Below are 22,282 nucleotides of genomic sequence, written 5' to 3' on the forward strand. Positions count from 1 at the left end.
AGTGGTTTAAAAAGTGTTTGCCATAGCCAACTGGTACATGAACGCACACAATAGAAATTACTGGCTTAAACGGTCCCTGACTCCTAACTCTAAGGCAAAATGCTTGTGGTCCCGAGCCTTGCAATGCAGCAGACGTTTCAAACAATGAGAATTTATAAGAACCCAATCCTTTCAATAATTTAGCTAGAAATTAATGAAAATTAGATTAACATCAAAGAATTATTTCACTAAAAATAAGAACAGTTTACTCTTGCTTCTGTGCGAGAACATGTTATACATTAGCTCAAGTAGCGAGGGCCGGGAAAAGCTAACAGCTTTGGGAATGCTGTGCGGGAGGATGCTGTGCGGGAGATGAAACTGGAGCTTCAACGCAGCTGGCATGGAAGGTAAACGCTTGCGATCGAGCACACGGGTGAGCACCAAGGTTAATAAACTGTCCTTGTGCTGCAGATTCTCGTTAAAGTCAATTTTTGAGGCTCTTGTCAATAAAAATGATCGGCTAATAGATTTGCTCATCTGCTTCACAATGTCAGCCAGCTTATAGTCCATCCCGTCGGACTGCGTTTCTAACCGGAAATATACATGAGAAATCTGCAAAAACAAAGAACTCCACAGAAGGGAGCAGGTGCTCAGAAAGAACAAGGATCTGTCTTTCTCTCCTGGGCAGACTCATTTTCGCTCCGGAATAAACAGGGTGGCTTCATTGCTTTAACCTCTCCCTGCAATGTAAAAGGATCTCCTAGCCAGGGTCACTCCCCTTCTATTTTATTCAGAAAGAAGCTTTCAGATTAGAGATGAAAGAAAAGCTGCCGCCAGTCAATGCAAAGTCCACGAGCCACCGAACAGTTTTTGGCAGAAATATTAAAAAGAATTATTCTACAGAGGAGTCCTGTAAGTCAGTCTCACTGCCTCGGATAAATAGTGTTTCTATTCTTGACCGCTGAGGTGGAGAATGCTCCTTCAAAGCAGTTTACCGCCTCTGTGTCTGGAGAAGTCGATGAGCTTCCAGAGGTTGTCTTTGGATACCATGGTAACCGCATGATTCGGGTCAAGTCTATCATGTCTAGGGGACAGTTAAAGAGATTTCAAAACATTACCTGAGAAAATAAGCACTGAGGACACATGCTCCTGGCAGGATAAACTGGACACGGGATACACTCACGTCTAGGCCCTTGGGTCCCCAGCACCTGAGAGCTACAGTGAGATGCCACACTATCTCAAAGGACACACACCTGCTTATGACAATTATAAAACACATAAGCACTGGGAGAGATGCTTCAGGGTTACGACCACTTGCTCTTACAGAGGAGCCATGTTGGATTCCCACAAGGCTCACAACCATCTGTAACTCCAGTTCTAGGGAATCCTGTACCCTCTGCAGACTTACGCAGACACTGCATGAGCATCATACACAAACATAAAATAAAGCTTAAAAATACTTTGGAAGAATGTTTCAGGCCTGAAGAAGTGCCTCAGTAGTTAAAAGTACATCCTATTCTTCCAAAGGACCTGAGTTAGGTCCCTACATCCATATTGGGCAGTCTATACTCAGGATCCAGAGGGATCCTCTCCTCTGGCTTCCATAGACACCGCACTCATGTGCACATGCACATGCACATGTACACATGCAGGAACAGAATGAATGAATGAATGAATAAATAAATAGAATTTCTTCAAAACACAATGTATATACAACATTGTATATACAACAGAATGCATATACAGCATGTCATCACAGATGTTGGACTTCTATATTCAATTTTTAATGTAATTTTTTCTCAGTTTTTGCTTTGGCTTTAGTTGTGGAAGTCTTTTGTGAGTGTGCTAGGCACAGTAACAGACACAGGGAGTAGTTCAAGCTGCTCGCTCCCATAGGCCTTCAAATGAGAAAGGATGGCTCCGCTTTACTGCTGCTGCAAAGGCTTAGCAGGCATGAGCCTCCCCTAACCTCCCAGGGTGAGAGCACACCCTTTGCACACCACTTTCACACCCCTTCTCTTGAAAGCAATGAGGGAAGCATGTCGCACATGCTACAAACTTCCTCTTCTGTGTAGTGTGTCGGGGTGAGTTAATACTACCATAAGGTCACCTCACAAATCACACAGAGCCCAACATGCACCTGAACATATGCACATACGTCAAGAATCTTGACCATTGAAATTGATTTTCACAAATCCCACGAAGGAGACAACCTGCCCCAGCCTTTGTCACATGCAGGAAGAGAGAGCATCTTCCTGAAGCAGGCTGCCTGGCCTTGTGTTTTCTCTAAGCTGAGGAAGCAAAGCCAGACACCCATTCCTCTTGCTTCTGTGCTTATTGGTTTCGTGGAGTGCATGGACTCTACTTGCCCCTCCCCCAACCCGTGTCCTTTAACCATGTTCTCTACTTCAGACCAACCCTTTCTTCCTCTGGAATTCTTAAGGTCAAATCCTCAGTCAAGTCTTCACTCTTTGTTCTCTGTTCCGATGTCGAAAATTCCAGAAAAGAACAGGCGCCCTCCCAGACACCATGGAGGAAATCAGGAGAGACCACTTGTAAAGGTTAACTTTGGGAACAGGGACCATCTGTTCGCATTGTTAACTGTAGGCTACCCCAGCAAGCTTGATCAACTTTTGATGCCAGGAGTTAATTCCAGAAATAAGGGAAGGGAAGGGTTAATGCACACGTGACAATCTCATCTTCTGAAACTCTCAGACCTAGTTCATGTGCAGGTACACACATGAGCTGCACACATGCTAGTCTGAAATAAAGCATTCAAATAAAGTAGCTATGAATAGGGTGCTTCCCCTCTAACGGCTGGTAAAAGGTACTCCAGTAAAATTTACTAACCAAAATTATGAAACCCTGAAAACGTAAATGTTTTCTAATTTAAGACTCTTCCTCTCAATTAAGTTGGTATTGATGCCATGATAGACTGTATGGGAAACCATCATTAACGCTTCCCCCAGGAGGAACCAAGCGTAGATCACGTCTGAAGAAAAGAAGAAAAAAAGAAGATTCCCTTGCTAGATATAAAAGCAAGTACCAAATGACCCTGCGATCTCTCATTTCCCAAAGAACGAAGTGAGCACTCCATCAGGTCATGGCCACTGTGAGGTGTGACATTGTCATGAACTGTGGCCTGCATGGGTGACCATGACGGAGGCACGGGGACATGAAATGTTCTCCCGTTGACCCGCAACAAACCTCCTCAGAGCTGGCTGTGGACCGCTATTCTGGCAGCAGATTGTGGAACAGGCTGCCAGCCTCAAGCCAGCTTGGCAGGAATGAACCCAATGTCGCCTGAAACTGCTACAGATGTAATAATATCTGACAAGAGGATGATTGGACAGTGCACAACGCTATTTCCTCTAATTAAGGAACTCTCGAGAAAAACCCAAAATAGACACAAAGCTCTGTCAGCAAAGCAATCAGTGGTGACAATTATCTTTCGACTTAAACTCTGCACTGAGCCTCTGTGGGGAGCTGGACTAGCTGCTAGGAATTTACAAATCAGCATGCAGCAGAAGTCAGGGATGACAAGGACACAGGGTGGGGGGGGGTGCGTACAGAACCTGCTGCTTACTAGCGGTGAGCATCTCTTTACCTGAGGGGAACCGCAGCAGGCAGACTGGAGGAACTGCTGCCCAGTCGGAGGGTGTGTGAGTCTATGTGTGTAAGAGTAGGACTGTGTGAGAGTTGTTTGTGTGAGTGTATGTATATGTGTAAATGTGTGTGTGTGTGTGTGTGTGTGTTAGAAAACTTTGAAGAAGAATCAAATGAAGAATCCTACAGTAACTTGACGTCCACTCCCCCATGGCCTGGGGTGTTTACTCATCCTGAATCACTATGTCTTTACCTGGAGCCATTCTTCACAGTCTTTAACATCTTTAACAAGCAGAGCGAGCCCACTCCTTTATGCGGGTACCACATGACTTGTCCCTCTATTGACCTCCATAAGAGATTACCATCTATACTAGGAGGGCATGAGAAACAGGAGTTGGGAAGTTTACATAAAGCAACAAATATGATTCAGTCATCATAATACATAATTATCAAATCATAGCTATCCATACAGACAGGGAGACCTTATATACATAGATATAGATGATATAAATATATAATTAGGAGATTCAATACCTTTCCTTCCCAACATTGCTGCCTGTGTTCAGAACTAATAGTAAGTGTGTCTTCTTGAAATCCTCTTCCCAGTCATTGCACTAATTGGGTTCTCAAGGGAGCAACTCCTGAAACTGCCCAGACTGTACAAGGACCTGTGCCAACAAGTTTGGGCATCCTCCTTTTTTTCCCATTTCTTGTCTCAGTCACGTGTAGTTTTCTTTTCCATGAAAGATTCCAGTAGTAAAGATCACAGAAGAGTTGACCTGGCTGAGCCTCCACACAACTAAAGCTCATTCTCCATTCTCTTAATAAAGCTTGTATGTAGCCCATGTTGGTCTGATGTCTATGTCCAGCTCCATATCAACAGCAAAGTCAGACCTGACAGCCACTGCAGGAAGAATACACTTACCTTAGAGATGAAGTTCATCAGCCTCTCCTGCAGCTAAGAGAGACCGCTGAGATTAAGCAGAGATCATTGGTCCATGCAACTAGCCTAAGTCTTTACCTGAACTAACACAGCTATTACTGTGACACACGGACTGGGTTTTTCTCTGTCTACTTGTTTAGAATAGACATGATGGTGTCAAACTGAACAAAATACATTAAACCGGCTTAACGGTAATTGCTAGAACTACATGACTTCAGGTCTTTGACTGAGAGGGGCATGGGCTGAAAACCTTAGTACACACAAAGAAAGACAAGAAGAAATAGGTTCAATGGAATCCAGCTTTTAGGGCCTGCTCTTTTCTGCCATCAATGGGGGAAATGCATATAAAATAGAAAGCTGAGATAACTACAAAATCAATCTTTATCGAAAATTAAGAAAATAACAGTTGGTGAGCACACCCCTACCATTACATGACAAGACTCAAAGTCAGGAAGATTTGAGAGCTGGGAACCCTTTGCAAGATCCTTGGCAGAAACATGGGTTCCCCTTGCTAGCGCCCTGTCTTTGTGCCAGGTTTTAAAGCATCAGATGCAGCTTTACACAGGAATCTTGACCAGAGTGGAGAGAAAGGTAGAACCACTTTTAGGAGGTGAGATGCTCGTCTCTTTATCTATCTGTGCTACTGTAACACAATGCCATATTCATGTTAGCTTATGAAAAAGAACCATTCCTCACAAGTGAATGTAGACATGCGCACTTTTAATCTCAGCGCTCTGAAAACAGAGGTAGGAAGATCTCCATGAGCTCAAGGCCAGTTCTGCATAGTAAACTACAGGCCAGGCAGGGCTACACAGGGAGACTGTCTTAAAACTAAACAAGAGTAGGCATTTCTCACAACTCTAAGAATGAAATGTCCTTAAATGAGCCTCCACACAATTAAAGCTCATTCTCCAATCTAACATCACTCGTTGTAAAGCTAGTGCATGAAACACTATCAGATTTAGTGGTTGGTGGTTCAGAAGCAGTCCTTCAGTGGGCAAATGAACACCCCTGGCTTCCTTTTGAAAGGCACTAAGTTCATCTGTGAGGGCTTTGCTGTGCTCCAGTTATCTCCCAGCACTCCCACCTCTAGCCTTGCCCCTTCACAGTTGGGTCTCAGCACATGGCATTTGGGGTAACACAGAGATGCAGACCACATGAGTAGGCCTATCCACCAACCCTTTTGAAGAGGAAGCACCTGACATATTTTGTTAGAGGAAAGAGCTGAGCTTTTGATAGCTAGAGGGACAAAGCTCAAAGGACAATGGGAAATAAGAAGGTTTAAACATGTCCACTGGTGATAATTGTTCAGTTAGAGTGAATAAGCTGACTGTGAAATGAATTTAAATGTCTTAATTCTGTGCCTTAGGCCCCGGGGTATTCTCACATAGAGTTACCTTCACAATATTTTGATATGAACTATTTTAATCTTATTATCAGAAGTACACGCGACTATTAAAAAATAGAAATAGTGATTATGTAAAATACTGCTCCTCAAACATTCAAGTGCTTAAGAACCACTCTCATTAATCTTATGAAATGAGGATTCATTAAGTCTGAGGTGGGATCTGCAATGCTGCATCTCCTTTTTAAGTTTCATGTTGCCAACCCTTCACCACACTTAAAAGGGACCTTGTGAATGCTGGGAAGTGCCCTACTATTATGCTATGTACAATTCAGCCCATGCTTCTGTATTTCTAATGGGCTTTCAGGTATTTGGGTGGCCTCAGAATAGCCACCTACTGGAGTGAACTGATGTAGCAAACATGGAGCAGTGGTGGCTCATGCTACAATTAATCCCAGCACTGGAGAGACTCAGATATGATTACCCTTGGCCTGTGCTAAACAGTGAGTTCTGGGATACACATGAAACCCTGTGTCAAAAATAAACAAACAAGGGAGAGAAGGAGTCAGGAAATGTGTTGGGGAGCTAAGGCAATCACTCCCCAAATGGCCTTACATCATTCAGCTGTGTCTGGAATTGGGACAACACACCTCTTAGCTCAGCAATCATTAAAATTCCTTCCTCAGGACTTTTCATTTCACAAGGCTCTTCTGTGGAGCTGGGATCTGTAGTGTCTGTTCTGTTGCCTCATTCTTCACTCTTTTCACTTGTCTCTTTCATTGTCTCCTTGATTCTTTCTTTCTTTAACAAAAACATTTCTGGTTGGGGAAAGTACCCCTTTCTTTTTCCTTACCCCAGGCCAAGGAATAACCTCTCTATCATGCCCCTTCCACTGTAGGCATGGATTTCCTGGGTGTAAACAACCTAGACTGTCAAATAGCACAACTCAGGAAAAGAGTAAGATTTGAACCTTCAGTTTGCCTATTAAGCTTTAGGTTGTGATTTTTATTATTGGTTTCTTGTGATTCAAGCTTTGTTCTTTTCTGATTGGCATTTTTAGCTACCACCAAATTTTTCCTTTAATTCAAGTGATTCTTTAAATGTTATAAAATAGATGTATGATATGGAAAGTCATGGTAAATATCATTTTTTTTCTTTTTTCTCTTTTTTTCGGAGCGGGGGACGGTAAATATCATTCTTATAATCAATAAAGTTATTCCTCAATTCAAGCTCATCAGAAGGTAGTGATCACAAGGCATTTATAAGAATTAACATACAAAAGTGACATGCCTCTCCAAGGAGAAAAGGACCACAAAAACTGTCACTTCTGGCAAGAAATAGCAGGAAAAGATGGCTACCAGAAACACAAGAAACAGCTAAAAAATGGAATAAGGGGAAATGCGTGGGCTACTTTGCAGCACGGAATTCCTGGGAGCCTAGACCATGACTCTATACTATCCTCTCACACTTTTCCCCATGGACCTGAAATGGTACACATGAAAGAGATTAAGGGCAAAGAGAGAACCTAGAGAATGTGCCTCCCAGTAGTTGGATACAGGAAAGAAACACCGTCTTTCCACTGAATTGTATGTCATGGTGATACACAGCTTTTAGACCCTGCAAGAAGAGCAGACTACCTCCTTAGCCCCAATGTCTGCATGAGATATCCTTGGGAATGGACAAAAGTGAAAGCTTGCTGCCTGCCCAACAGAAGAACAAGTGTCCACGCATTCACACGAAGAAAAGAGCCACAGAGGAAGGACTAGGCAACTCTCCAAATGCCCAGAAAAGCAAGGCAGAGATCCACCTGCTTTTACATTAACAAACCCCTGTCTCAAAGCCCAGATACATGAGTCTGCCTATGAACCAGCCTGGGCCAGAACTGAGGACTTGCTACCACCATCACCACCACAGCTTCTCCCTAAGCAGAGCAAAGGCACCCCACTGCTAGAGAGGAACATACAGAAAGATTCCCCATGCAGAATAGGTATACAGTCAGCTGGAAGCTAATGATGGAGCTCAGACACAGAATGGTGGTACATTGGGCCCAACCAATTACCGGGAGACGGTAATTTCTGCAAAGTTTTCCACTGGAGAAATTTAGAGGCAGCCACTACAGAGATTATGAGCTGAATTTCACCCTAACTATTTGTTGGTAAACTTTAGTGAGACCGACTTGACCTTCACAGAGCAGCCTGACAGGGCACTGCCCAGCATCACCTACTGATCTTCTACAAACACTGCCACACACTTGGAGAAAACTACAAGGTACTTGAAAGGACAGGGAAAATAAAAGCCAATCAATCATCAATATAAAGGAAACCAAAGCTAAGTGTAGAAGGCCTGTACACTGGAACAGATGGAGACTTCAAGAACACAGTCACAACACGCTAAAGACTCAAAGAAAGGGACAAAAGCAAGCACAGACAGAGCACTCCAGTGGGTGCTGGGATCCAGACAAGGATCAGATGGGAATTCCAGAAATAGAACGCAACATCACACATGAGAGAGTTTGCTCAGCACATACCTGTGTTCCAGTATTTCCCAGGCAGGGCCAGAATTGCCAGCTCAATGCCATCCTGGGCTACTTAGTGAGTCGTCACAAAGAGAAATAAAAGTGCCTTAGAATTAATGAATCATGAATTCAGAAAGGGTCTTCAAAGATCAAAAGGAAAAGAATGTGGTTTCTCACTCCTCCTCTCTTTTTCTCTTCTCTTCCTCCCGGTCCCTTCTCTCTGTTGAGACAAAACCTACTTAGTTCATGTAGACCTGAACTCAATCCTACTGCTTCAGGCTCCTAAACACTGGACTTAAAGGCCTGAACCACCACGCCCAACCGAGTTTCTTCTTTCTGGAGTTCTTTTTCTTTTTCTGTCCCATTAAAAGATTTTAAGATAGTTTTTAAATTTTTATTGTGTTTTATGTGTATGGGTGTTTTGCATGCATGTGTGTCTATTTTCTATTCACCACATACATGTCTGGTACCTTCACAGACAAGAAGAAGGTGTCAGATATCCTGGAACTGGAGATTTGAATTATAGAAAATTGTGAGCTGCCATTTGGTTGCTGGGAATGGAACCCAGGTTTTCTGGAAGAGCAGTCAGTGCTTTTAACCACTGAGCTATCTCTCCAGCTCTTAATATAGTGTGTGTGTGTGTGTGTGTGTGTGTGTGTGTGTGTGTGTGTATGTATGTATTTATGGTGGGTTTCCTAATCTTAAGTACTTCATGATCTCAAGATTTCATTTGTGAACATTCAACCATTGTTTGAAAAATGAAAGGGAACTAGGCAGAGGCAGGTAGATCACTAGGACTAATATTCCCTACATAGTGAGTTCCAGGACTGAGGGAGAGAGAGAGACAGAGACAGAGACAGAGACAGAGACACAGAGACAGACAGACAGAGAGACAGAGAGACAGAGAGAGACAGAGAGGCAGAGAGAGACAGAGAGAGAGACAGAGAATAACAAACAGACATACATACAGACAGACAGACAAAGGCTGTTAGTCTTCTCTGTGTTACATTTCCTTTTCTGTGTTACAGACATATGGGATTAGGTGACATATTTTTTCTCAGAGCCCCAGCAGGAAAGAAATGACATGCTTAGATCAGGGCTTTAATGAAGGGGACTGTTTACAAGTTGTATAAATGTGCTGTTGGAACTTCCTGCTGGAACTTCAATACTCATGATCATTTGGGGACAGAATTAAGTTCTGCTACACAAGAAGAAATGTCTGAGTGTTTACTGAAGACCCAAGGAAATCTATCAGAATGTGGCTTCACCTCATGTGATATGCTTTGTACATGGTCTCTTCTGTCTCAGTGTGCAGGGTTCACCGTCTCTTTGATGTAGCTCGCAGTCACCCCTCACTCAGTCACACAGCTTGGATGGCAGTGCTCACTTGCTGCTTCAGAAACAAGTAAGCAAACAGATTGTGATAAATGACCCTGGTTTTCTCTCACTGAACCCTGACCAATATAGTGGCATTCTGTTACGAGCTAGTAGAGATTTGAATGAGAAATGTCCCTGTGGGCTCCTGTATCTGAAGACTTGATCACCAGTGGGTACTGTTCGGTAGCATCGTACAGAACCTTCAGTGAAGTCTTGCTGGAGGAAGGTTTCCTGAGGGGCACGCCTCCAGGGTTTATAGCCTGGCCCCACTTCCTATCCTTTCTCTGCTTCCTGTGTGTGGGTGAGAAAGTGATCAGCCAGCCTCCAACTTCTGCCACTGTGCTGTCCTTGCCTGGTGCCGTAACATCCTCACAGTGGTGACTTCAGCCCTCAGGAAGTCAAAAGAAACCCTTTCTTCCTTACATTGCGTTTATCAGTTTGTTTTATCACGGCAACAGAGAAGGAACTAATCCAGAAAGTGTTGCTCATTTCTTCTCTTGACAGCCCAAACTCTCAACACTCACTGCAGTTATCAATTTGATGGGATCTAGAATCATCGGAGAGATAAGCTTCTGGGCCTGTCTGTGAGGAGCTGTGTGGATTAGGTCTGCGCAGGGCTATTGGGAGGCTAATTGATGAAAAGACCCACTCGCTACAGGCTCCACCATTCTGGCGGCTAGGATCCCAAAGGGATATAAGCATAAAGTAAACTGAGCACAGGCATTCACCTTCTTCTACAGATACATCGAGGGCACTGCCTCAAGCTCTTACCACCATGACGTTGTCACCATGATGAGCTGTAACCTGGAGCATAAAGCAAAATAGACTCTTTCTTCCTTGTATTACTTTGCTCCAGAATGTTTAAATCACAGCAAAAGGAAAACTGGTTACTATATCTTCTGACCCAGTGCCTTCCCTTTTTCTGGAAGCAAGATCTTACAAAACCAGTGGTCACCGCCTCAAAACCCAGTTCTAATGAAGAATGAAGAAAAGACTCTTGAGTTGCAAGCCAGGCCCTTAGCATCTCAGAACATAAACGAGGAAATCTGGATTCATACTTCCCTCCCCTGTCCTTGCAAACGCATCCTGACTCACCAGCCTCCTTCGTCCATGTGCATACACATCCTGACCAGAATGATGACTCTCTGAAATAGGAGGATGGAGAGAAAGTTTAAATCTCTCCATAGACATTCTAATCTCTCCACAGACAGCATATCTCCCAATTCTTTCCCACAAATCCAAGATGGTGAAGGGTAAGTGCCCGAGGGTAAGACAAACCCATCCCTCATCTCACTCACACCTCCTTTTAAAGCTCCCATTCCTTCCCCTCCGACTGAGCTGCTGCCCCAACTGTCATTTGCTCATGAGTGCCTTCTCTCCAGTGCCAGCCAAGACTCATGGACGTTCAGGAGTTACTGAACCACACAGGTCCAGGAAAGTATAAGCCTTGTAATTTGAAGATTCAAGGATCCTTTATAAAGTTTGCCTTACACACATAACTGCTTCCAAGGGAGCTCGGTCCATTGACAGCATTGAACAAACTGGCATCTGTCCTAGGCATCTGCTATGTCCTGAATTTAGAGGTGATGCTTGCTTGCTGGAACCATTATACTGATGTCCAACTAGGAGCAAGGCCATTAGAGAGATGTCATGCTGGGCTGTGAAAGGCTCTCAGAATAGTGGGGAGTCATGCTGGGTTAGAACGAAAACCCATCTGGAAAGAAGCAAAACTAAGTTTCCACAGAAAAGCACTTGTTGTCTTTCCAATGAGTCGGATTAATTCCTAGAGGCTCTATCAAGTAGAGAAAGACTCTACCTTTTGGCAAATAACAGAGAGGTAGAGGCCTGATCATTCTCTACAGGAGTTTAGCTGGGGCAGAGAGTTCACTAATTAGCCAGCCAAAGGGCCATAACTATGGTGCTTAAACTCTTTCTGTGGATGACTTTTTCCCCCAGGAGTTTGGGTTAAGATCATTATTGAGGTCCCTTCCAACTCTCAAAAAATGTGAGTCTCAAGCTGGAAAAGAGACTTTCAAGTTCAGAGTCCAATGACTAGACATTAAAGACAGAAGAGCAAATGTCCTGCCATTATCAGCTGACAAAGAACAGAGGAGTTCTATGCACTTGCTTGGCCTGCTGCCTGACTAAGTCCCCAGCACATCCCCACCTCAGCTTTGGATGATGCCATACAGAGCGGCTATCCCATGGAGACCTCTCAGCCAGCCATAAAAGGCACTCTCCTAAGTGGCCTTCATAACATTATCCAGCTCGGTTCCCACTGCCCTGTCTTGTCGAGCTGTTGACCCAGCTCAAGATGAGAACATTACAACTAGACATTTTGTCTAAGTCTAACTGCTGTTGAGTCCTTATAAAGAAGAACAAATGCCAGATGTTGACTTGTGGATTTCATGGGAAACTGAATGGGAAGAAAACAGAATGTGGCAAGCTTCATTGTAAGATTTAATTCTTAAAATCAAATCAAATCAAAACAAAACAAAAAAACTCATCCTCTAAAAAGGCCAGAAATAACATATTTTCAAATCTTACAAAGTTGAATGTCTCTCAAACACATGCAAAGAGTCTGTCATGAGTCATTCCAAGCCAAGCAATCTGTCAGTTGCGAGATGCAAACACTTTCATAAATAGTTCCCATGCCTCAAGTTCCCTCAGTAAGTACCATGTTAACATATCAAAGATATTCAGTCAGAACATTATCAACCCCTGGAAACACTAACTAATGGGCTGCTTCATAACATCAGGCTGGCTTTCCCATGAGCACTGAGCACTTATGGGGCACACTGAAGTACCTTCCCTTGATAGAGTCAGCTTCTCTTCTTCCTGCCTCTTCCTCACATAAGACAGAAACCTACAGATGTTCCTCCTGCAGCAGCTTTCAATAAGGAAATCTTGTAGCTTGGGCCTACTGAGCAACCCAGCCCCCACTCTCCATTTGGTCACCATGGCCTTAAGTCAGGTGTGCCTCACCTGTGTTCCATGATCCTCCTGTGCTCCACAGCAACCGTGAACAACCACACTGTCGAACTGCAATGCCAAAAGGCGTCCTGCCATACATACAGCCTTCATCATTCACCAGACAATTGCCAGATCTCCCAGCCTTCAATGTCTTCAATGAACTCATCTGTCTCTGAGACTTATCTTTTTCAAACTCAAATCTGATAAGCCACCCTCGACCATACCCACTCAATTGCTTGTAGGATACACTCAAAGTTCAGCATGGTGCCCTCCCTCGTGCCTGTGTTTTAGCTTTATGAAAGCAGGGTTCTAGCTATCCTACTAGAGACCTCCTGTCTCAGCAAGCCAAGTCATCCCATTTCACATCCCGTGGAGCCACCCCTTCTCTCTCTCTGTCCACCTCTATCCCTATCCCCTCTTTCTCTCTTCCCAGGCCCCTTAAGCTCCTTCTCCTTCTCTCTCTTGTCCTGTGCCCCCTCCACTCTTCATCCCTCTGGGAGAACCACTTCCACACCAGTGAAGTCATTGCTGCATGAAGGAGACATTTCTCAACTACCATCCTCTGTTTAACTTGAATTCATTCCTCTTACTGTGGTTGAATGCGATTCCCTTGGAGAGCCTTTCCCTCAGGCCGATGATCTTGAGAAGTAGCTCTTGCTCTCTTACACATTTTCTTCATTGCATTTACCACAGTGATGACTACAGCGTTGTGAGTGTGGCCATTGCCTCGGGGCTTTTCATATACAAGGCACACTCATCTCTCTGAAGGACAAATAGTCCACGTTTATCACCAGAGGTAACCCAATTAGCACTTAGTAAAGATTTTTAAAAAGATTTTACTTTGTTTTAATTACATAAATGTGGGAAGATGGTACATGCAAGTGTTCCTGCAAAAGGCAAAAGAAGCTATCAGATTCCTTGGTGCTTGTGAACCACTCAGCATGGGTACTAGGAACTGATTGTCAGTTATCTGTAAGGGTAACATGTGCTTTTGACTATTGGGCCATCACTCTACACCAATTCAATTTTTTAAAAGCACCATGTAATAGCACCAGCCTCCTCCCTTTCTTTATCAAAAGTCTCCAGATGATTTCTACCATGAAGGTCAAAGGAGCCGCTCATTAGTGCCATGTGCTGACATAAGTCTGAGCACCTGTGAGGCCTAACACACCTCCATGTCATTCTCCTAGACTACAAACTTCTTGTGAGCGAGAGTGTTTGGACATGTATCTCCTCTGAGCTACAAAAAGCTACAGAGGAGGCATATGAATCCGTAGCTGTCAGTTATGAAGGATCAAAATAACATGAACAAGATAATTTTGTACATTGTAATTTAGAGGGCTTTCCCAACATAATCAATAAGCATGAACCTACTATGTTTATTTATTCATAGGTAAGTTCTAGATGGCACAAGAGAGAAAGGAAACACATATGTCACACTATTTTCAGGTATTCTCCCTCTGCCACTGGTCTCTCCTCAGAATCCAATGCCCTGCCTACAAGTTATAGACACTCAATAAAACCTGGATAAACATGGGAATGAAGGAAGGAAGGAAGGAAGGAAGGAAGGGGGAGGGAGAGAGAGAGAGAGAGAGAGAGAGAGAGAGAGAGAGAGAGAGAGAACTGATCATTTTTTACCATTAAAAGATTTAGCAGGTAGAAAAAGAAACAGAAAACAGATCAAAATTCTGACATCTCTACAGGCAACTTCATTTTTAGGTTAAGCCCAATTAAATTGCCTTTGTCGTAGGGCAAGTCCCGTCTGATGCTAACATGTGGGAGAGCATATGCGTACATTTTCCCACTTCGTTTATTTATAATTTTATTTTCAAGGGTCTTTGTAGCCTTAATGGGCTTCAGCGGTTTATTTTAGGCACATTTCAGCACAGCCCAATTCAGTGAAATGGATTCTAGTGATAATTAGCTCAATCCTGAGTGCACAACGAAGTATACATAAATTCCTTTGAGGAACAAAGTAAGCCAAATACAGATCAGATGTGACTACATAGAAACTCTTTGTGAAGTCCATTAAGACAGGGTCGGTAGATTTACTGAGAGAAGCGAGTTCATCATAAGGACCTGGGGAAGGATCTGGTACCAGAGGTCTATAGTCATAAGCACTTCTGGTTCCAGTTTTCTGGGTAGACAATAGCTATTTCCTTCCTTCCCTTGAAAGAACAACCATGTGTGCATAGCATTCCAGATTCCCCTAATGCTTATCTGTGAGCACAGAGACCTCTATGCCTCCTGTATTGATTCACTTGAACAAGACCCTTTGCAGAGCAAGTAACAGTGGCATAACTACCAGGTAGAGCACATGCCTTGGGTCACCAGGTACTCTTCTGGTGAAAGTCTGCTGCCCTGAACTAACTACCGAATTTCATTAGTAATTTACATTTTCTGTAAATATCGCCCCATCAGAAATATCCTGATTTAGATCACAGACCTCTGAGCTGCCAGAGTCCTCTTCAGATAGTCTAAGGCACTAGAACAGAGGCACAAGAAAGCCCTTCCTTGTAGATGTTTTCTCTTCTGAAGAGAAAGGACTGAGTGTGACTAGTCCCTGAGGCCTAGATATCCCAAGGGGAAAGGTCACATTTAGGGCTCACCCTGTGAAAGAAACCAGTAGGAGGACCTAACACTGACTGGTATCTGTGATGAATGAAGAGAAACCAACCTGAGACCCATGATAGCACTTTTTCGAAAGCCCCTTCCATTCTTTCAACTTACTTCCAAGCTCCTCGAGTCTCTGTTAGGGAAGGGGAACAGGAAAGATCCTTGGTCTGGTTGAAACCCCAGGATGAATGTCTGCTGAACATTTCTAGTCTTAACCCCATCTCAGGATTCCCACTTGAGACCAGGGAGAAAACCTGATAAAGGTCAACTCTCTTCAGAGCAGAGGAGAGGAGCACAGAGCTAAGCAGATAAAGGCAGACTTCTGGGATTAGCAAGAAGGGGGAAGACGCTTTAATACCACAGTCCTGTTTCCCAGCTCAGCTCATACACAAAACTGAAAGCAGTCAGAAGGACATGTTGCATTTAAGGGCCTAAAAGAGGCCATGCAAGATGACTCTAAAGGTAAGGGTGCTTGTCCACAAGACTGATGGATGCCCGGAGTTCAACCCCCGGTACCCACATGATGAAAGAAGAGAACCAACTCTCATACGTTATCTTCTGCCTTCCACTGGCATGTGTGTGCATGAACATAATACACACTAGATGATAGATAGATGATAGATAGATAGATAGATAGATAGATAGATAGATAGATAGATGATAGACAAACAGACAGATACATAGATACATAGATAGATAGACTATAGATAACCAGATAGGCACACAGACATTATTTGAATTATTTTTTAAAAAAATAAGAACTTAAAGAGATATAATAAATCTAGTAGAATCCAGATCCAAAAACGGTTTGGGGAAATCTGAATATTTTTGATGGTTTTGTGAAATTACTGCTTACTTCGTAGGTAACAATAATGCTATTGTGGGGGGGAATTTTTCGGGGCAGGGAGGGGAAGTCCCAATTGGGGGAAAAGTATAATGATTTCCTTGAAGCCTACTCAATTGATTCTAGAACAGAATTTGAAATTTGCAGGTAAATATTACTTAAATACAAGCTTAAATCTATGTATGTATGTATGTATGTATGTATGTATGTATGTATATATGTATGTATGTGTATGTATCTGAAGGAAGCCAAAAACAACTGTAGTAAAATGCAGAGACTGTCAATCATTCTGTCAGCTTCCTTGTAGATGAACTTTTAAAATAAAAAGGAATGGAATATAATTAACAAATAAACTTTCTTTCACATGTGTACTAAGCATTTTGCAGAATACCAAGTGTTGTTCTTTGAAGCTCTAAGAGGAAGCAGTGCCCGCAGACCTCCAGTTAGGAGGGATTGTTATTAAATCCCCAGGGAACCCAACTTTCTGACAGGGAAATAGGAGCTTCTGGGCAGTGAATGTCATTAGGAAGACAGTTCACAGAATGAATATAAATGAGGGAGTCACCCAGTGGTCCCAGCCCAGCCTCTTTCTCCAGCTCCTTTAGCCATCCCATGAGTGACATCATCATGTGTCAAGTGACACAGTTCACACATGAATGAGATGCTGCCATCCCTCCATCCACTTGTCCTAAAGGTAACCCAAACCATTCAATTTCTTATCAGACGGGATCTGGTAACAACAGGTATAAATGTCCTGGGAGAAAGGGTAACTGTCCTTGGTCATACTGCCCATGCATCATAACAGGATGACAAACATGCAAAGAAAGACAGTCACTGTCAACCAGAAAATAAAATAACGCAAAGCAACTGTTGCTAAAAACTCATTTGGAATTAAAGAAATGATAAAGACATTCCTTTGAAAGAATTGGGAAGGGCTGGAGAGATGGCTCAGCGGTTAAGAGCGACGACTGCTCTTCCAGAGGTCCTGAGTTCAAATCTCAGCAACCACATGGTGGCTCACAACCATCTGTAAAGAGATCCGATGCCCTCTTCTGGTGTGTCTGAAGACAGCTACAGTGTACTCATATATAATAATAAATAAATAAAAAATCTTAAGAAAAATTAAAAAAAAAGAATTGGGAAAGCTTCACAGAGGAAAGTGAATTTCATTTGTGCTTAAAAATAGCAACTTCGTATGTGGAAATGAAAGGCGGGATCATTCTAGTTAGAAGGAATTGGGTGAGTAAACTTCCAAAAGGAAAGCATGGGTTGTGTGCAGGGAGTAGAAAAGGGTACCATTGCCCATCCCAGTGAGTCCATAAGGAGCACGGGGAGAGGAGTCTGCAGAGAAAACAGCCACGGGAGAAGTTCATACTTTACCCACAGAAATGGGGAGCCTCTCTCTCTCTCTCTCTCTCTCCCTCCCCCCCCCTCCCTCTCTCTCCCTCTCTCTCTCTCTCTCTCTCTCTCTTTGTTCTGTGTGTCTCTGTGTCTCTCTGTCTTTCTCTGTGTGTCTCTGTCTTTCCGTGTGTGTGTGTGCGTGTGCATGTGCACATGTGTAGTCTGGGAACTCAGGTCCTCTGCTTGCATGGCAAGCACTTTCTGACTGAGTTATTTTCTCAATCCTCTTAAAGGCTGTTAAGGCAGGAAAACAATTGCAAAGGCCTTAGAGGAAAGGCTGTAGGCATGGAGAATCAGCCATCTTTTTCAGAGGGCTTTCCACCCCAAAAACATTCAGAAGTACGAATCCATATCACAAGCCCATGGACATCAGCTACATATACCCAAAGCTATTGTCACAGACAACAATGTCACTAGCTATTAAAAATGACCTTTGTTTTCTCTTGTGAGTTTTCTGTTTTACATGCCGAGTCAAGTGTTACTTCTGTCAATTTTGCTTCATAAACCTTTTCATGCCAGAGCATTGCCATCACAGAAACAAAAATGAGAGTTGAAAGGCTCAGAATTGTCCAAGCCAGAAAATGGGAACCAGAAATAACATTTGCGTTAAAGAGCAGCAGGCGGCTGAAAGGAGATGCAATTAGCTTCCTCTGAGGATGGGAAGTGACATTTCCAAGACACGAAGAAGCCTGAGGCAATCACATGGTTAATAAGTGTCTCAGCTTTTGCCTAAAGGTTGACTTGTAGGTATCTACTAGTTTACACAGTGAATTTGGGAGGAAATGATGTTCTAGCATTCACAATCTTATCCCAGATATTTGACTAGACAAGGCTTCCTGTTTCATAGAAGAATAAGTCATTCTAGAGAGAACTATTAATATCAGATCTTTCCGGAAAAGGTGCACAACACTGGGGAAGCAATCTCATTTCCAAAGGAGAATACCCTGCCAGGAAGCCAGTGTTCTGGCCAGCAGCATTTGTAAACAGAAACCACTATTCCCTTTGTATGGAGGGTGTTCCTTGCTCTTCCAAACAAACTCACTGGTCAGTTAAGGTCAGGAAGGAGTTGGAGCAGCCTGATCTACATTAGGTTGTTGACTTCTCAGCTTCTGAACTTCATATCCACAAAAGACCTCCAGGAATTATATCCAAGCAAATTGTCAGGGAGTCAGCTTTAAGAGGTTTCCATGTGAAGCATGTTGTTGTTGTTGTTGTTGTTGTTGTTGTTAATTTCTCCACTTATGGAGCTACTGCTAATTTCCCCTCTCTAAAACCCATTCTTAAACACCCGGGGCATCTGACCAGTGTATGTTCAAGCGACTCACTATAATCTAACTGATCATCTTTTGATCCCCAAGACATAGCATCAGGTAAGTGCTTCGGCTTCTCTCACCCAGCAGAGGTGATTCACGAGGCTGCAGCAGGTCCTGAAGACCTGAGTAAGTTGTATGGCCATCCACCTACTGCTCTTACATTGCTCTCTTTCAAGTCATGCCTGGAGCTTCAAGAGGGGTTCACTGTAACCAAATGACGGTGGAGGTAGAGGATTCGGATGCTGCATTACTTACTTACCATGCTGTGACAAGATGTCTGACCTAAGTCAGTGCGAGAGCAGCAGGGTTTATTTTGGGATAGAGTTCCAGGACACAGTCCATCATGGTGGGTGGTCATGGTGGTGGGAGCCTGGGACAGCTGGTCACACTGCACCCTCGGTCAGGAAGTGGGAGATGAATGCTGGTTACCTCTCCGCCCCAGAGCCCACTGAACGGCACTGCCTGCACTTAGGGAAGGCCATTCTCACTGTGCAGAATCCCTCACTACACTGCCCAGAGATCTGTCTCTAAGGAGATTCTGGATGCCACCTCGTTGACAGTCATTAGCAGCCTTCACAGCTGCATTTCACAGACGCTCCTCTGATGTTTACCAGCCCTATCTGGAGCAGGCTGTACATTATCCACTCACTACCTGGTGAGATGAAGTACCTCACGCCTTTGAAGCAAATGACAAAGAGGGGGTTCGTGGTAGGGAGGTGACTGGTACAGTTCTTAAGGTACAACGAGATTGCTGCTGACAGAAAGGAATGTCCGGAATCCAGAGAATTTTCTAGGCTGCTGTGTGCTTCTTCTCTGTGCAGTGGTAAAGTCGGTAGAATATTTTAATAGACCCATAAAATGGAGTGAGTAAAGACACAAACTCTTCAGCAATGAAGGCTTGTATGAAAAAAAAAATTCTTGCCAACCAAGTGTCTAGTTGGAAAGAACAGAAACAGGGGAATGGATAAGGAAAGAAAGAAAACACAGACAGGAACACACACACACACACACACACAGATAGGCACACACACACACACACACACACAGATAAGCACACACACACAGAGACAGGCACACACACGCAGAGAGAGAGAGAGAGAGAAAAAGAGAGAGAGAGAGAGAGAGAGAGAGAGAGAGAGAGAATGTATATATATATACACACACACACACACATTATATTAGATATTAGATGTGGTCATTGATATATGCCCTATTTTATCCATATACCATACCTATATTGATGATGACTTTGCCATCTATTACAGAAATAGAGTCCATATTAGCTACAGTGTTTTCTTCCTTCTATAGAACATACATATTTACAGAGAGATACTATTTGTCTCCAGTTGAGGCTGTAGGTTTGGTATAGCACTAGCAAGACCCTGGCTTGATTCCCAATACTTGGGGAGAAACACTAGAAATCATTTTCTCCTCTTCTTCTCCCAGTGTATCACATAAAGACTATTATTGGTTCATAGTTAAATTTATAATTTAGACTTTCATTAAAAACTAAGTGGGGTAGTGGAGAATAGATTAACTTGTAAGAGGAACTAGAATCTGGGCACCCAGACTGGTAGGTTGGTGCCACCTTTACTGGGCAAAGGGTCAGTAGCCCTTTCTGCGCAAGGATTCTGCTGGGTGCTGCCTTGGCAAAAGCATTAGCACATCCTTAATGTTTCATCAAGTTTGCATTTGATTGAAGCAATGCATGGATGCAGAAGACACAAAGGGGCAATGGGCAGGGCCTTGGGTCTACTAAGACCACAAAGGTGGCTTGTATGTGGCTCTTGGATCCTACTCGGTACATCAGCTGTGATAGAACTGGACTATGAACCAACAGGAAGAAGGGATTGCCTTGGATGTGTGTGTCCCCTATACTATCTGACCCAGGATCAATTCAGAGTAGGCACACGAGTTTACTATTTTGTTTCATTCTTTTATTGTGTAAAAAGAATGAACACACGACATAAAATGTATGATCTTAACCATTTGTTTCACATCTCTTTCTGTGTGTGTATGTGTGAGTGCCTGTGTATATGTGTGGTATGTGTATGTGTGTGTGTGAGTGTGTGTGAGTGTGTGTGTGTGTCTGTGTGTGTGTGAGTGCCTGTGTATATATATGTGTGGTGTGTGTGTGTGTGTGTGCGTGTGTGTGTATACACATACTTGCATGTACAAGTCCATGCTCTACATAATATATGGAGACATCAGAAGACCGCTTGCAGGGGTCAGTTCTCTTCCTCCATGTGAGTTTTGGGAATTGAGCTCATGTTCTCAGGTATGGCGGCAAGTGCCTGTTCTAAGTCTCTATGCTCACCTCTGTATGCATGCCCAGAACTTCCTACTATTACAAATCCAAATATCTGAAAAAGCCTTAAAATCAATCTACTCTGGGACCTGGTATGGATCCTTCATTTTTCATCTTTAATTCAGTAACCTTTACTTCTTGGTAACATAGGTTCTGCTGGAAGAGAACTGAGGGCTGCTGGGAAGGCGAGCCTTGCCATGAATGGCTGCATCCTGTAATAACAACCTCTTCCATATATTAACCAAGCAACTTCAAGATCAGAAAACACTCCTCCATCGCCCCCAGTTCATGTGTTGTGCTAGGCTAAAAGCACATTTTTTTCTTGTGCTTTACCCTGCAGTAAATACCAAGATTCACTCAGACAAATTCAAGAACAAACGGAATATCAGCCTCAGCTAGTAGCCAGCACCCAGCACCAGCACACTACATAGCCCTAGGTCTCCTAGGCCAGCATATGGAACTCAAGGAGTAACTAAGCCCAAGGTCGCCGAGGGTATTCCCTCTTGCTCAATTGTGCTTTGAAAAGTCAGTCTTCCTCCACCTGTTCAGGGACTACTGAGAACTTCCCATGAGGTGGCTTCTCATCTCTTAATAAACCAACAGGCTCTTTCCGGGGCACTCACAGTATTGACCACAGTTGTAAGATGACAATTGCCGCTGATGAGACCTCATCCCCCAAAGCCCACTGATCTGAAACGACTGCAGAATTCACGGCATGGTGCTGCCTCGGTTGTGTGGCATCGGTAGCACAATCCCTTCCTTAACTGCACGCATGTGTGACTTACATGAGACATTCATGCTGTCACTGTACAAACATAGCTCTGCTGCCCAAGTGACAGACCACCACAGCATGCCTCTGATAGAAGGTCAGAGACAGCACCAGCCTTGCATGGAAACCAGTGTGCATGAAGCCTCAGTCTGTGTCGGTTAGACATGACAAGTGCCTTGAGCAGCAGCAGTGGTTAAACACACTCGATGTCTTTGATATATGGAAACCACCTCACGTCACTTTAATAGAGAAATTAAACTAAGTAAAGATCGGGGAGTGATAATTTATGAATA

This window comes from Rattus rattus, chromosome 1 (assembly GCF_011064425.1).
Source record: "Rattus rattus isolate New Zealand chromosome 1, Rrattus_CSIRO_v1, whole genome shotgun sequence".
Lineage (NCBI taxonomy): Eukaryota > Metazoa > Chordata > Mammalia > Rodentia > Muridae > Rattus > Rattus rattus.